Source organism: Bos javanicus, chromosome 5 (genome assembly GCF_032452875.1).
Source record: "Bos javanicus breed banteng chromosome 5, ARS-OSU_banteng_1.0, whole genome shotgun sequence".
NCBI classification, from domain to species: Eukaryota; Metazoa; Chordata; class Mammalia; order Artiodactyla; family Bovidae; genus Bos; species Bos javanicus.
In genome coordinates this window covers 100,146,657-100,164,397 of record NC_083872.1, presented here as the reverse complement: position 1 = coordinate 100,164,397, position 17,741 = coordinate 100,146,657, and positions in this window count along the sequence as shown.

The following is a 17,741-nucleotide window of genomic DNA, read 5'->3' as shown; positions in this document are numbered from 1 at the left end:
CTAGAATATGCGGGTGAGGGTGAAATTCTCCCTTGGACTACAGAGACAAAGAAGGACTATGTTTGAAGGGTAAAAGGAATGGCTACATTCTGACCACAGTAGATGTGATAAACCCCGTTATTACAATGACAAAAATATTATGATAATCTCAAAAAAACACAAGAAAAGATCTGACAAAATTCTTTATCAATTTATGATAAAACTCTAAACAATTTATGTATAGAAAGAACATGTGTATGTGTGCTTAGTCACTTAGTTGTGTCTGACTTTTGGGGACCCCACGGACTGTAGCCCATCAGGCTCCTCTGTTCATGGGATTTTCCAGGCTAGAATACTGGGGCAGGTAGCCATTCCCTTCTGCAGGGTATCTTCCAGACCCAGGGATCAAACATGGGTCTCATGAATTGCAGACGCTTCCATGTGAGCCACCAGGGAAGCCCTACCTCAGTATATAAAGGCTTTATATGACAAGCTCACATCATACTCAATGGTGAAAGGCTGAAAAATGTTCTTCTAACCCAAGTAACAAAACGATGCTCACTCTTACTACTTATATTCAACATAGTACTGAAAGTCCTAGTTAGGGTGATAAGGCCAGAAAAGGATATAAAAGGCATTGAGCAGCTCATGCAGCTCAATACTAGAAAAATAAATGACACAATAAAAAATGGGCCAAAGAACTAAACAGACATTTCTCCAAAGAAGACATACAGATGGCTAATAAATACATGACAAAATGCTCAACATCTCTCATTATCAGAGAAATGCAAATCAAAACCACAATGAAGTACCATCTCACGCCAGTCAGAATGGCTGCTATCAAAAAGTCTACAAACAATAAATATTGGACAGGGTGTGGAGAAAAGGGAACCCTCTTACGCTGTTGGTGGGAATGCAAACTAGTACAGCCACTGTGGAGAACAATGTGGAAATTCTTTAAACTGGAAATAGAACTGTCATATGACCCAGCAATCCCACTGTTGGGCATATACAGTGAGGAAACCAGAATTGAAAGAGACACATGTACCCCAATCTTAATTGCAGCACTATTTACAATAGCTAGGACATAGAAGCAACCAAGACGTCCATCGGCAGGTGAATGGATAAAGAAATAGTGGTACGTATACACAATGGAATGGTACATATATACTCAGCTACAAAAAAGAACATCTTTGAATCAGTTCTAGTGAGATGGATGAAACTAGAGCCTATTATACAGAGTGAAGTAAGCCAGAAAGAGAAACACCAATACAGTATATGAATGCATATATATGGAATTTAGAAAGATGGTAACAACGACCCTATATGCAAGACAGCCAAAGAGACACAGATTTAAAGAACAGACTTTTGGACTATGCGGGAGAAGGCGAGGGTGGGACGATATGAGAGAATGGCATTGAAACATGTATATTCAGTTCAGTTCAGTTCAGTCACTCAGTTGTGTCCAACTCTTTGCAACCCCATGAATTGTAGCACGCCAGGCCTCCCTGTCCATCACCAACCCCCTGAGTTTACTCAAACTCACGTCCATCCAGTTGGTGATGCCATCCAGCCATCTCATCCTCTGTCATCCCCTTCTCCTCCTGCCCCCAATCTCTCCCAGCACCAGGGTCTTTTCCAATGAGTCAACTCTTCATATGAGGTGGCCAAGTGGAGATTCAGCTTTAGCATCAGCCCTTCCAAAGAACACCCAGGACGATTACCATATGTAAAATAGATGACTAGTGCAAGTTCAATGCATGAAGCACAGCACTCAAAGCTGGTGCTCTGGGACAACCCAGAGGGATGGGGTGGGGAAGGAGGTGGGAGGAGGTTCAGGATGGTGGGACACATGTACACCCATGGCTGCTTCATGTTGATGTATGGCAAAACCCACCACAATATTGTATAGTAGCCTCCAATTAAAACAAATTAATTTATTTTTAAAAAGATGTCAGAATTGGAAAGCAAAAGTAAAATGACATAATTTTACAAAAAGAAAATCCTTAAGACTCAACCAAAAACCTACTAGGCCTAATTAATGAATTTAGTAAAGCTGCAGAATACAAAATTAGCATATAAAAATCAGTAGCATATAATAGTCCTATTTTTATTTTGAGGAATCTCCATACTGTTTTCCACAGTGGTTGCATCAATTTATTTTCCCAGCACCAATGTACAAGTGTTCCCTTTTCTCCACATCCTCTCCAATATTTGTGACTTGTAGACTTGCTCTTGATGGCCATTCTGACCAGGTGTGAGGTGATATCTTTGTTGTTTTAATTTGCATTTCTCTAATAATTACTGATATTGAGCACCTTTTCATGTACCTGTTAGACATCTGTATGTCTTCTTTGGAAAAGTTTCCATTCAGGTCTTCTGCTTATTTATTGATTGGATTTTTGAGGATATTGAGTTGTATAAAATAATGAAATTCTGCCATTTGCAGCAACATGGATGGATGTAGAGAATATTATGCTTACTAAAGTAAATCAGAGCACTATAATGTATTATATTAATTATATGTAGAATCTAAAATTAATACAACTGAAAGTATATGCAATACAGAAACACTCATAGATATAAAAAACAAACTGTGGTTACCAAAGGGGAGAGGGAAGGGGGAGGGTCAAATTCAGTGTATGGGATTAAGAGTTACAAGCTACTCTATAAAATAGATAAGGAGTAAGGATATATTGTATAAAACAGTGAATTATAGCCATTATCTTTAATAACTTTCAATGGAATATAATCTGCAAAAATACTGAATCACTATATTGTACACCTGAAATTAATATTACATTGTAAATCAAGTATAATTTAAAAATACAAAGAATAAGTAATATAAATTTATTAAAAGACACTAAGAATTGAAGTGAGATTAGAGATCCTGATGCAAATTAGCATCAGATAGTTTGACTCCCTACATGAGATATATGCAACTCAATGCAGAAAGAAAGAAGATGAAATTTAATCAGTTGAATGGAACAGTTAATTAGGTATATGCTCTGGAAAAATAAGAAGTTAGTGGCAATGAAATCATTCACCATAAGGTGTGATTAAATCATTGCAGAAGTGATGACTAAGGAAAAAAGTAAAGGTCCAGAGATAAGTGCCTTAATGATATTCCAGAAGAAATTCAGTGGGATGAATAAAGTTAATAGAACAGATAATGTTATCCTCACAGATTTTTTTGATATTTAACGTTCCAAAAATGGAGTTGCTTCTGATTTTCTGTCTCAAATTTATAGACCCCTTGAGACTGAGATCATGAAAGTGCTGGACTGGATGAAGCACAAGCTGGAATCAAGATTGCTGGGAGAAATATCAATAACCTCAGATATGTAGATAACACCCCCCTTATGGGAGAAAGTGAAGAACTAAACAGCCTCTTGATGAAAGTGAAAGAGAAGAGTGAAAAGGTTAGCTTAAAGCTCAACATGCAGAAAACTAAGATTGTGGCATCTGGTCCCTTCACTTCATGGGAAATAGATGGGGAAATGATGGAAACAATGACAGACTTTATTTTCTTGGGCTCCAAAATCACTGCAGATGTTGACTGCAGTCATAAAATTAAAAGACGCTTGCTTGCTCCTTGGAAAAAAAGTTATGACCAACCTAGACAGAGTGTTAAAAAGCAGAAACATTACTTTGCCAAAAAAGGCCCGTCTAGTCAAAGCTATGGTTTTTCCAATAGTCATGTATGGATGCCAGAGTTGGACTATAAAGAAAGCTGAGGGCTGAAGAATTGATGCTTTTGAACTGTGGTGTTGGAGAAGGCTCTTGAGAGTCCCTTGGACTTCACAGAGATCCAACCAGTCCATCCTAAAGGAAATCAGTCCTGAATATTCATTGGAAGGACTGATGCTGAAGCTGAAACTCCAATACTTTGGCCACCTGATGTGAGAACTGATTCGTTTGTAAAGACCCTAATGTTGAGAAAGATTGAAGGTGGGAGGAGAAGGGGATGACAGAGGATGAGAAGGTTGGATGGTATCACTGACTCAATGAACATGAGTTTGAGTAAGCTCCAGGAGTTGGTGATGGACAGGAAGACCTGGTGTGCTGCAGTACATGGGAATGCAAAGAGTCAGACATGACTGAGTGACTGAACTGAACTGAACTGAGGCTGAGATACATTTTTCTGTACTTTTACTCTTAATTCTCATCCTTGTATGGCACATTGAGAACTCTAAAATATGTTCATTGAGTTAGGTTAGGGAAGGGAGGGAAGAAGGAGAGAAAAATAAGCAGAAGTCTTTATATATCCTAATTAATATATTCACTGTTATTTTTATTGCAGGGAAGAGTTCATTATATCAACTGCTATTTTGACTTAGTGCAGTTTAAAAATTAATTTTTAACTCATCTCATTATTATCTTTCAACTTTATGAAATGAAAAGACAGTAAGAAAAGACTGAAAGACAGGAAGAATTGGAAGCTGAATTTTAATTCATAAATTATGAACACAATTTGCCATTAATTTATTATTTGATATTCACCAACAATCTATATAGAAATAATATTTTTTCACACTTAATTATTGTCTAAAATTAGATTAAAATATTTTATGGGCTGACTGTGAGAATTGAAAAGTATTTGAGGGACTTCCCTGGTAGTCCAGTGATTAAGAATCCACCTTGCACTGCAGGGGACATGGGTTTGATTCCTGGTCAGGGAACTAAGATCCCACATGCCACAGAGCAACTAAGCCTCTTTGCCACAACTACTGAGCCTGTGGGCTGCAACAGAAGATCTCTTGTGCCAAAACTAAGACCCAACACAGCCAAATAAATATTTTAAAATTATTTGAATATAATTTAACTGTAGAATGTTCTATAAACATTGTATTAATTACTTGTCCTATGATCTTGCTCTATTTCTTCTGCTTTTTTTTAAAAATTCATATACTTTATTTTTTTAGAGTAGCTTTAAGTGATAGAAAAATTGAACAGAAAGTGCAGATAGTTCCCATATATCTCATCTAGACTTCTGAGTTTCAGGAATTATGAATAAAGTTGCTATAAATGTTTATTAGTGCATTTTTTATGGACATAAGTTATCAAGTCATTTAGATGAGTGAATCAAGGGGTGTAATCATTGTATTATATGCTGAGGTTGCTTAAATTTTAAAAAGCTGTTTAACTGTCTTCTAAAGTACCTTTTTGCATTCCTACCATCTATGAACTAGAGTGCCTGTATTTCCACACCCTCATCAGCACTGGATGCTGTCAGTAATTTGGATTTGAGTCATTCTAATAATCGTGTAATGATTGTTCATTGTTGCTGTTATTTGGAATTTCCAACCCAGAATATTCATTGGAAGGACTGAGGCTAAGGCTGAATCTGTGGTACTTTGGCCACCTGATGTGAAGAGCTGACCCATTGGAAAAGACTCTGATGCTAGAAAAGATTAAGGGCGGGAGGATAAGGGGATGACAGAGGATGAGATGGTTGGATGGCATCACAGACTCAGTGGAGATGAATTTGAGCAAGCTCCAGGAGATAGTGAAGGACAGGGAAGTCTGGCGTGCTATAGTCCATGGAGTCAAAAGAGTTGGACACGACTGAGGGACTAAACAACAACAAAGACATCTGATGTTGAACACTTTTTTTATATATATTTGCCATGTGTATATCTTTACTCTAGAGGTCAGTTCAGATATTTTGCTCATTAAAAATTCCTGCCGAAGGGCCACCCCCAACAGCGTCTGGGGGCCTGTGGGTGGCCTAGCTCGGAGCCCTTCTGCACACTCCCTGGGATCTGATCCCGACGAATATGCCAGCAGCGGCAGCAGCCTGGGGGGATCCGACTCACCTGTCTTTGAGGCTGGGGTTTTTGGGCCACCTCAGCCACCTGCCGCCCCCCGGCGACTTCCCATCTTCAATCGTATCTCCGTTTCGGGGTGACAAATGCCTGCCTAGTACAGATCAGCTGGATCTTAAGGGGGGCCATTTCTCGTGCGTGGGTTCCACAAGGGGTCCCGGGGCTGTAGGGAACTGAGGGACTCGTAATCATGTATTTCTCCCCACCTTCCAAAGTGCATTAACTCACTCCCCTGACCCCCGAGCTGGGGCAGGTCCTCAGCGTGCAGGCTGTTCGGGAAGGAGTGTTTTATGGGGTCTTTTAAAAAAATGTAGCAAGTTTGAGGGAGGTAGTAAGCCTCTTCTCAAACTTCACCCCTGCCCAATGCTGTGAATATTAAGCCCCCAATGCCCCCTTCCAGTTCTTCCTAGATCCTGAGGCTCCAGTGTCTGGTGATTGGAGCCTCACCTGAAAGGGAATCCTGGTGCTCAAACTTCCCTCCAAAAGCAAGTAGCCAAAGCCATTGCCAACGCCCGGCTCTCCCACCCCCGCCTTTGGGCCCCTTATTTATGACGACTTTATTTATTCTAATAGATTTTATAGTATTTATATATATTGGGTCATCTGCTTCCCTTGTATTTTTCTTCCTCTTTTTGTAATATTGGAAACAACGGAATAATTATTGTTATAAGTATACACTATAATATATTAAGTAATATATATTGTTAAAAATTTATTTTTGTGGTTTTTTGGAATTTTTAAATAAAAGAAATCTGTGTGTATTAAAAAAAAATTAAAAAAAAATTGGATTACGTATTTTCTTATCTTGGGTTCTAAGAGTTCTTTGTATATTTTGAACACAGCTCCTTTACTAAATATGTGCTTTGAAACTTTTTTCTTCCATTCTGCACTTTATCTTTCTCATTCTCTTGCATCTTTCACAGTCTAGTTTTTAATAAAGTCCAGCTCATTGATTTTTTTTTGGTGTGTGTGTGTATGTGTGTATTGTGCTTTGGTGGTGTACCTAAAAATTATTGCCAAATCTGTTATACATTTAGGTCTAGGATTCATTTTGAGGCAATTTTTTGGAAAGGTTTAAAGTCTGTGTTTAGATTTATGTATTTTCATTTGGATGTCCAGTTGTTTCAGCTCCATTTGTTGAAAAGCCTCTTTCCCCTTTGAATGGCCTTTGTTGTTTGGTCAAAGAACAGCTGTCTCTGTTTGTAGGGGTGCCTCTCTTATGATTCTACCTATGCTTTTAGTTCCCTCTCAGGAGAGTTCTCACCTCTTCTGTGGAGACTTATTTCTGGGGTACTGAGCATCCGGTGCCTTTTTCTGATGTCCATAGCCATTTGGAGTAACATGAATTATCTTCCCCTTCAGACCATTATTTAATTAACAGAATGTGGTAACTAGATACCTTATCAAAAATGTTGTCTTTTGGATAAAGAAGATGTAGTACATATATACAATGAAATATTATTCAGCCAAAAAAGGAAAGAAACTGGATCATTTATAGTGATGTGGATGAACCTAGAATCTGTCATACAGAGTGAAGTAAGTCAAAAAGAGAAAAGCAAACATTGTATTTTAATGCGTATATATGGAAAGAATTTGCCTGCAATGCAGGAGACACAGTCAATGCAAGATCCATCCCTGGGTGGGGAAGATTCCTTGGAAAAGGAAATGGCAGCCCTCTCCAGTAATCTTGACTGAGAAACTCATGGACAGATGAGTCTAGTGGGTTAAAGTCCATGGGGTCTCAAAGAGTTGGACAGGAGTGAGTGACTAAGTGTGCGTGCATAGAATCTAGAAAAATGGTGCTGATGAATCTATTGACAGGGCAGGAATAGAGGCAAAGAAGTAGAGAATAAACTTGTGGACATGGAGGTGGGGGGAAGGAGGGAGCTCTATGTCAGTGCTCTGTGATGACCAAGAGGAGTGGTGTGGGGAGGGGTGGGACAGGGGCTCAAGAGGGAGGGGATGTGTTTATACATATAGCTGATTCATGTTGTACAGCAGAAACTAGCAACATTATAAAGAAATTATATTCCAATTAAAAAAATTTTTTTAAATTTCTCTTCTTTACTTTTTTGATTATTTACTCCCATACAACATAGTATTTTATTCTGCTATTTAGCTTAAAGTACCCTGAGTCAGGTCAATAGACTTCCCTGGTGGCTCAGATGGTAAAGCATCTACTTACAATGCGGGAGACCCAGGTTCAATCCCTGGGTTGGGAAGATCTCCAGGAGAAGGAAATGGAAACCCACTCCGGTATTCTTGCCTGGAAAATCCCATGGATGGAGGAACCTGGTAGGCTATAGTCCATGGGGTTGCAGAGAGTCAGACATGACTGAGCGACTTCACTTTCACCCTGAGTCAGGGCTTCCCAGGTGACACTAGTAGTAAAGAACCCACCTGCCAATGCAGGAGACATAACAGACCTGGGCTTGATCCATGGGTCGGGAAGATCCCCTGGAGGAGGGTATGGGAACCCACTCCAGTATTCTTGCCTGGAGAATCCCATGGACAGAGGAGCTTGGGGAGCTACAGTCCATAGGGTCACATAGAGTTGAATGAGACTGAAGCAACTTAGCAGGCAAGCATGCACCCTGGGTGGGGAAAATCCCCTGGAGAAGGGAATGGAAAACTACTCCAGAGTTCTTGCCTGGAGAATCCCACGGACAGAGGAGCGTGATGGCTCCATGGGTTCACACAGAGTCAGACACGATTGAGCGACTAACACTTTCACATGATCTAATTATGGTATCTATTTTTGTAGCATAGTCTAAATAAACTTCTCTCACAATTTTGCAAAAAGCAAGCAATGGTTTTATACCTTGATACCTAAAATACAAAGACCTTCATTATTTATATCAACTCTACAAATATAAACTCTTCCATGGGAAAGGTACTCTAGCATATGTTGTTGAGTCCGACTCTGTGACTCTATGGACTGTAGATATCAGGCTTCTCTGTCTTCCACTATCTTCTGAGTTTGCTCAAATTCATGTCCATTGAATCAGTGATGCCATCCAACCATCTCATCCTCTGTCGTCCCCTTTTCTTCCTGCCTTCAATCTTTCCCAGAATCATGGTCTTTTTAATGAGTCAGTGGCCAAAATATTAGAACTTCAGCTTCTTCAATAGAGCTTCCAATGAATATTAAGGACTAACTTCCTTTAGGATCGATTGGTTTGATCTCCATGCAGTCCAAGGAACTCTCAAGAGTCTTCTCCAGTGCCATAATTTAAAAGTATCTATTCTTCAGCACTTGGCCTTCTTTGTGGTCCAGCTCTCACATCTGTACATGATTACTAGAAAAGCCATAGCTTTGACTATATAGACCTTTGTCAGCAAAGTGATGTATCTGCTTTTTAATATGATGTCTAGCTTTGTCATGGCTTTCCTTCTGAGGAGCAAGTTTGGAGCCCAAGAAAATAAAATCTGTTACTGCTCTCACTTTTTGCCCTCTATTTGCCATGAAATGATGGAACTGGATTCCATGATCTTAGTTTTTTTAGTGTTAAGTTTTAAGCTAGCTTTTTCACTCTCATCAAGTGGCTCTTTAGGTCCTCTTTACTTTCTGCCATTAGGTTGCTCAGTGGTAAAGAATCTGCCTGCCAATGCAGGAGATGCAGGAGACATGAGTTTGATCCCTGGGTCAGGAAGATCCCCTGGAGAAGGAAATGGCAACCTATTCCAGTATTCTGGCCGAGGAAATTATATGGACAGAGGAACTGGAGGGCTACTGTCTATGGGGTCTCAAAAGAGGTGGACAAGTCTTAGTGACTAAACAACAACAAAAACAGCAACTACCCTATACAATCTTCATTTCCCCTTCATGGATCACAGACTTATTGTGGTGAAGGGGCTTGCATCACTCAATGAAACTCTGATCCATGTCATTCAGGGCCATCCTAGATAGACGGGTTATAGTGAAGAGTTTTGACAAAACATGGTCCACGGGAGAAGTAAATGGCAACCCACTCCAGTATTCTTGCCTGAAAACTCCATGGACAGTATGAAAAGGCCAAAAATTTATGTTATAGAAGATATAAATATGAATAAGACATGGTCTTTCCATGAAGTATCTTATGTTCTAATTTAATAGATACTTTAGTGTAACTAACCTAACTATAAATTAACAACATAGAAGTAGATTTCTATTAAAGATGCCTATATAATTCCACAGTTTTTAAGAGACTAAAATAAATTATCCCTACAGAAATCTGTGATTTAAGGGAAAATATAAATAAATGTTTTAATTTCTAATTCATAATGTAATCATAACTTGCCTTTTTAAATATAATGTTACTAAAATGATTTTAAAAAAGCATTTCTGTTTCTAGAATTGGGCTCCCCTGCTGGCTCAGTCACTTGGGAATCTTTTTAAGGCAGTGATGAAAAATTTTGTCCAGAACCTCACTGTCATTCTTGTAAAAGGTATTGATTTTGGTCAGTGTTTTGTTTCTGGTTACTTAGGACCTCCTCTGGCAGCTCTGTTTCCAGGGCCATATTTCTAGCTGTGATGACTTCATCTCTGCCATCTTTATGGATTTCAATTGATTTTTCCACTGCAGTGGCATTTGCCCTGGTTTGGTACAGGAGGAAATCTTAACATTCTGGATCTCTTTACAAGTTAAACAGTCATAGAAAACCAGATCTTATCAGCAGAATTTGACAGTGAGACTCTGGAAATAGAGCAGAAAGGTGGAGGAAGGTAAGAGAATTAAAGCAATAAACTGAATATGTGAAGGACTATGTGAATGGTCCTCAGTCAATAAGGGATTCCACAGAAAGAGAACTAGAGATACAAGCAGAGTGGCAAAGGCAAGATGTTGACATGGCTATTTTGTTGATTCTTTTGCAACTGACTTTGTACTTCTCTGGTAAACCTGAATGGGCTTATGTTAGAAAATTTAAATTTAAATTAAAGGAGCTCAGGTAGAAGTTTATGGAGGCAGAGAGTGCTTTTCAGTATTAATTATTCTTAAGAATTTCCAAAATTCAGATTCTCATGTTCTACTAGAGAAACTGTGAATCAACATCTGGGCTGAAACTGAGGAATCTGGAGTAGAAGCAAGTATAGTAGGTGATATTGAGGTGGGCGTTTTACTGATTACTCTTTAAAAAAGACTGGAATGAAGATAAAGTGGTCATCCAAAGTTTAATACAAATTGTTAACTTGCTTTGTTGGTGACTCTGTGATACACAGTTCTTTGGTTTACATATATTGAGAAAATGTTGTATAATCCTAGTCTAATTACATAGTTCACACTAATTGGATATTTTTGTACTCAAGAACATATTTCTCTAACCACCTCCTTTGCTCTGTCAATGGTAATTTGAATCCAGATCACAAGAAATCATGCCAAGCACTTCTTAGCCACCATACAGTCTTTTAGCTTTAATAGAAATGTAATTCGACTATCAAAATATGCTTTACAAAACTATTCAGTTCTATGCCTTTAGGCTCCCATTTCTGTGCCTATTGTTGTTTGTTGTTGTTGTTTAGCCTCTAAGTTGTGCCTACTCTTTTGCAACACCATGTACCATAGCCTGCCTTGCTCCTCTGTCTGTGGGATTCTCCAAGCAAGCATAGTGGAGTGGGTTGCCATACTTTTTCAGGAGATCTTCCTGACCCAGGGATCAAACCGGCATCTCCTACATTGGCAGGCAGATTCTTTATTACTGAGACACCTGGGAAGGGCAGGCCTACTCTTACATAACTTCTTTTTTTATATAATTAATGCAAATCTAAACATTTTCTGCCCAATTTATAATACTAATTAAGTAAATTTGTATTCATACTAAAACCAAAATCAAATAAAAATAAAAATTAGAAAAAAATAAGTAAATGAAATATTACAAAACTCACATGTCTATGTATAGCAAATACTGTAGCAAATACCTACTTGATGTGGATTCCTGCATGTATTAAAAATCTTAATATTCAAATATTTGTAGTCCCTTTAAAATCATTGGCTTTAGTTTGGTAGATACAACAGCAAGTATCTCTAAGTATACCAATTTGTCTCCACAAGAATAACCTGTCAAATTTTTAGCTTTCCAGAACATTTGCAATCTGATGCTGGTGCACATTATATTGAAAGAAAAACCATTCAAAGTGGCTAATATTTAAAGTATATGATGGATCTCCACACGTCCAACCACACCTAGGTGCCTGGTATTGTTGGCCTTTGGTATGACCGCCTCAAAAATACACAAAAGAAATGTTTGACCCTACCTTTCTCACTTCCTCTTGTTCCATTCAGCATGTACTTAAGAATAATTCCTGAACTGGTGCTGTCTTGATTCCTTTTTATTTTCTTGTAGTTACTCTCTTGTGTATCCCATATAGGCTATTCCATGAATTTAAACCCCACCTAGTAATATTTACAAAATAATTCCTTAGCTTTAAACTATATTCTTCCTGAAACTGCCACTTAAGGGTACAGTTTCTGCCACTGATTGCCAAAAGTAAATTACTTTTTCCAATACATTCTGTAAATCATGGCTGTTTAATTTACTTATAATTTCAGGAATTATTTTATCATGGTTTAGCTCTCTGTTTCTATAATATGAATGCCTGAATTTGTTTTCTTAAAATGTTCTTTCACCTCATCCCATTTTATTTTTTTCAGAAGTTCAAAATTGCAAAATATTTTGTTTTGCATAAACAGTATGACAGGTTTTTATATATGCATTTAGTTGCCCAATATTTCTCTTTACAAACTATGTTACCTTAATATACCTAATTGAGAAGAAATCTCCAAGAAGTACACATTTAGAACATGACTGTAACATTTATATAGTCATACTTGCATTTGTGTTACTTCATTTCTCCCTGCTTCCTCTTCAAAAGAAAATGTAGTCTTAATTCTAAAGCCATTGTTGCTAACTGTGATGATGCATGTCCAATGAATAACAGTACTAATGTGACAGTTAAAGTGACAGTTATCCCCATGTCCAAGTTTGTAAATTTCCATTCTGGTTTGCTTCTCTACCTTTAAGCTAAATACACTGCTTCTTGGCCAATTTCATAGATCCTTACAGCTTTTCCTTTCAATATCTTCTGCAGTAGAATCTTACCTTTTTCCAGAAATTTCTTTCTCCTTTCCCTAAAGCCCTTTTAGACTACCCAAGAAGCAATACAATAACATCAAGAGTGGTCGAGGTGTTAAAAGCCCTGGCAAGTGCTGGTCACGCTGTGGTTGGAAAATTCTGTTCAGAGGGGTGTACAGTGAGTGAATATGTTAGCGACACCTTTATATATTTAGAGTGTGTTGACCAGATGTGTGACACTTAAATTAAAAATAACCACAGAAAAAAATCCAGTAATCTTTCAGAAAAAAAAAAAAATACATGTGTCATATCAGAATGCAGATGGTTTATTTATTTAATAATTACATAGCAAATTTTTTTAGCAGTCAAAAGAAAAAAAGACTTCCAGAGAGCACTTTATCAGAACTCAGTTTTTATGTCTTAAAAATTTATATTTAAAATGTTTATTTGTTTATTTTTGGCTGCGCTGAGTGTTTGTTGCTCTGCGGGCTTTTCTCTAATGGCGGCGAGCGGGGACTACTCTTCGTTGCAGTGTTCAGGCTTCTCATCGCGGTGGCTTCTCTTGTTGCGGAGCACAGGCTCTAGGGCAGGCGGGCTTCAGAAGTTGTGGCTCTGGGTTCTAGAGCACAGGCTCAGCAGTTCCGGCGCATGGCCTTTGTCGTTTCTAGGCATGTAGGATCTTCCTGGATTAGGGTTTTACTTGTGTCTCCTGCGTTGGCCTGCAGATTCTTTCCTACTGAGCCACCAGGGAAGTCCCTTTATGTCTTAATGAATAAATTTTTTAAGCTATCTATATCCTAGGTAACACTGTGTAGAGTAGCAGGATATGATCCACATTGTGTTCCACTGTTAACGGTCAGAAAAGACCAAGCATTTAAAGGGACAGATTGTACGCATTGCTGGGACTTATCCATCAAGAAGGAAAATATTAAATAATTTGTCTGTTTTTTTCCCTCTCACCTTCTGATCTCTTGGTAATATCTTCCAAGAGCTTAAACCAGCCAGAAACCAGAAGGCAAGAAAGCCTGAATGATGTAATTTTTAGACTTTAGCTTCCAGGGGCACAGAGTACAGCAAAGATGCTTGGAAATGGATGTGGAAGGGGTGTTCTGAAAAAAGATGTTAGAACCATAGCTTCTGGTGGCAGAATACTAGAAGTTTCATGGGGAAGATTTTGTGTGCCTTGCAATACTGGTCAGGGTCTAGGCAGATAAACAAAGCCCAGGCCAGATCATTCAATAGAGTGAACTTAATGCAGAGAAATAGTTACAAAGCAGTTGCAGGGTTGAAAGACAAACAGGAGAAAGACAGTCCAGAGATGAGTAAAACAGAAAGATGGGACCATTCCCAGGGCTGAAGGAGCCAAGGGAGCAGGTGTGCCCCCAGAGCCACTTGAGGAGACCTGAGACCACAGTGGACACTATCTGGTGGGAAGCTGTTGCTGTTTGCAGGAGTTAAAGCCACATGACAGGTGTAGCCACTGCAGGAGATGTAGCCTGAAGCAAAGAGAGAAAAGCAAAAACACCAGGCTTCTCCCCCACTTCTCACCTTCCAAATATCAAGCCAATTCCTCCCATTGATTGAACTGGAAGCTGGTTCACATGGAAACCGTGAAACGTATGTTGCAAGAATCAGCACCTGAGTTAGGAGCAAAGCATGGGGAAGGCTAAGGAGGATGAAAAGGGATAGTGACTGATGCAGGATAAAAGAAACCAGGTCTTCCAAGGACATAGGACCAGAGTGTTTTGCAAGAGATGCTTCTTATACCCAAATGGAAGTATGACTTAACAGAGATTCACTGAACCTGTCTTGTCTAATCTATATGTCAGCTTCTTTACTGTAAATGTGGGTAAGGTCACTCGGATTAATTATCAATATGGAACCATGTGTAGAAGGGTTCAATAATTAGGAGGTGGGTTTGCAAACATGTCTTGTAAAGAAAGAATTGGGAATAATTTATTCAGTATACTGACATGAGAGATACAAGTCTCTAATCACTTATCTACAATGTGTGCATATTAAGTTGCTTCAGTCATGTCTGACTCTGTGTGACCCTATGGACTGTAACCCACCAGGCTCCTCTGTCCATGGGATTCTCCAGGCAAGAATACTGGAGTGGGCTGCCATGCCCTCCTCCAGAGGATCTTCCTGACTCAGGGATCAAACCTATGTCTCCTGCTTTGCAGGCAGATTCTTTACCACTGAGCCACCAGGGAAGCCCTCTGCAATGCTTAAAACCAACATATTTATAAAGCAAAATATTTTTACAAGTTTGGTGCCAAAATATGAACTAAGTATGTTTTTTGTTTGATGCATTTTTCTGAGGAAATATTGATGTGCTTGGTTATAAGGTGAACCACCAAATTCCATTGGCATTGTTAATTTATATATGTATATGTACATACTATATTTTAAAGTGCAAAACTGTGAATCTTAAATTATACTTCTCCCCAAGGATTTTGGATACAAAATTAGAGACTATATTTATATCTTAAATAGCATTTAATTTTCCATTTTAACTCTTTAAAGAAATGGCAAGAAAACATCATATAAAAGAACAATCTCTCATGTGTTCTGCTTGATTTTCCTGTCTCTGTCTATCTTTTTCTCTCTTTGGTTTCTATTGGTGTCACCTGCTTAACCATACTGGTGATATTTAATGTTAACCTGGATTAGAATAACATTTCTTTATTTTTAAAAGCACCTTACTGTTATTTGTAAAATAAGTTTTCACTTCAGATTGTGTTCCTGCTAAAACTGACATTTAATACAGTATAGTCTTGCTAAGAATAGGTGGCTTTTAAATCATGACTGTTTGATTCACATTTTCTTCTGAAATTATTTTTGCCACATCCCTGCTTTTTTTTCCTCTCATGTGAATTGGCTGTCTTGAAGACTTTCTGTTCTCCTCACTGTTCTGTCATAATACTAGTTCAGGAGGAAGTTCAGTTTAGTTCAGTCACTTAGTCGGGTCTGATTCTTTGTGACCCCATGGACCGCAGCATGCCAGGCCTCTTTGTCCATCACCAACTCCTGGAGCTTACTCAAACTCATGGCCATCGAGTTGGTGATGGCATCCAACCATCTCATCCTCTGTCACCCCTTCTCCTCCTGCCTTCAATCTTTCCCAGAATCAGGGTCTTTTCCAGTGAGTCAGTTCTTTGCATCAGGTGGCCAAAATATTGGAGTTTCAGCTTCAGCATCCAGTCCTTCCAATGAATATTCAGGACTGATTTCCTTTAGGATGGACTGGTTGGATCTCCTTGCAGTCCAAGGGACTCTCAGGAGTCTTCTCCAACACCACAGTTCAAAAGCATCAATTCTTCAGCACTCAGCTTTCTTTATAGTCCAACTCACATCCATACATGACTACTGGAAAAACTATAGCCTTGACTAGACGGACCTTTGTTGACAAAGTAATGTCTCTGCTTTTTAATATGCTGTCTAGGTTGGTCATAACTTTCCTTCCAAGGAGTAAGTGTCTTTTAATTTCATGGCTGCGATCACCATATGCAGTGATTTTGGAGCCCCTAAAAATAAAGTCTGACACTGTTTCCACTGTTTTCCCATCTATTTGCCATAAAGTAATGGGACTGGATGCCATGATCTTAGTTTTCTGAATGTTGAGCTTTAAGCCAACTTTTTCACTCTCCTCTTTCACATTCATCATAAGGCTCTTTAGTTCTTCATCACTTGGAGGAAGTTAGGGAGAAACAATTCCTGTTACAAAGTTGTGTATAAACAGGAACCCCCAATTATGTCTGTACGGTATTAACACCTTTGCCCATAAGCAGCTTCAGAGTTATTCTTTTGTGTCTTTACTTGTTCATTATTTCCATCTACAAAATACTTTTATTGACTCTATCAGAAGAAAATTCAGGTTAAAAATTTTTATGTAAAATACAAGTCTAGTATTTACGCTCTAATCAATTGATGCTTTATGATCCTCATGTTTGTGTGTGTGTGTGTGTTTGGCTCTTACCTCCTCCTCTCTTGGTAAATGCTGTTATGATTCTGAACTCAGTGCTATTTCCTGTGGTCATATTTGTCGGAATGATAGTGACGCAGTTCAAGTGATAACGATCACCACATCTAGGCTTGTAAACCTCACTTTTGTTCTCTTCTCCTCCTTATGCCTTATAGTCTGTTCCTTGACCAGATGAACTGCTTCAATTCCCACTATTTTTAATAGTAGCTTCTTATTTTTTTCTTAACAGATAAGCTCCACATCCACTCGTCTCATCACCAGGACTGTATGATCATATCATGCCTACTGTAGGTGTTAAGTGCAATGTCGAGCATCAGCAAGTCTGAGCTTGGAAATATTCTGTACTGTCCAGGACACCTGTATACACATGGAGCACACTGAGCTGATGACTGAGGTCTGACCAAGAGGGCAGGGTCATGTCAGAATCCAGACAGCATTTCTAAAAAACTACTTATAATTATGTTTCACCTTTTCAGATGATGGAAATGAATATTAAAGGGGTTTTGTAACCTACTCAAGTTTACAAATCTAACAAGAAACAGAATCAGACACTTGAGGCTACTGACTTAAAAAAAAATTCTTCTCAAAAAATTCACATTTTAATGAGATTATTTTGATTCATTGGTTTATTTATGGCCGTCCTGGGCTTTCATTGCTGTGTGCAGGCTTTTCTCAAGTTGCAGCAAGTGTGGGCTTCTCTCCAGTTGCAGTTCATAGACTTTTCACTGTGGTGGCCTCTGATGTTTCAGGTATGGGCTCTGGGATGGGCAGGCTTAGTAGTCGTGGCTCAAGGGTTAGTTGTCCTGAGGCATGTGGACTCTTCCCAACCTAGGGATCAAACCCTTGTTGCCTTCACTGGCAGGTGGAATCTTCACCATTGGCCCACCAGAGAATTC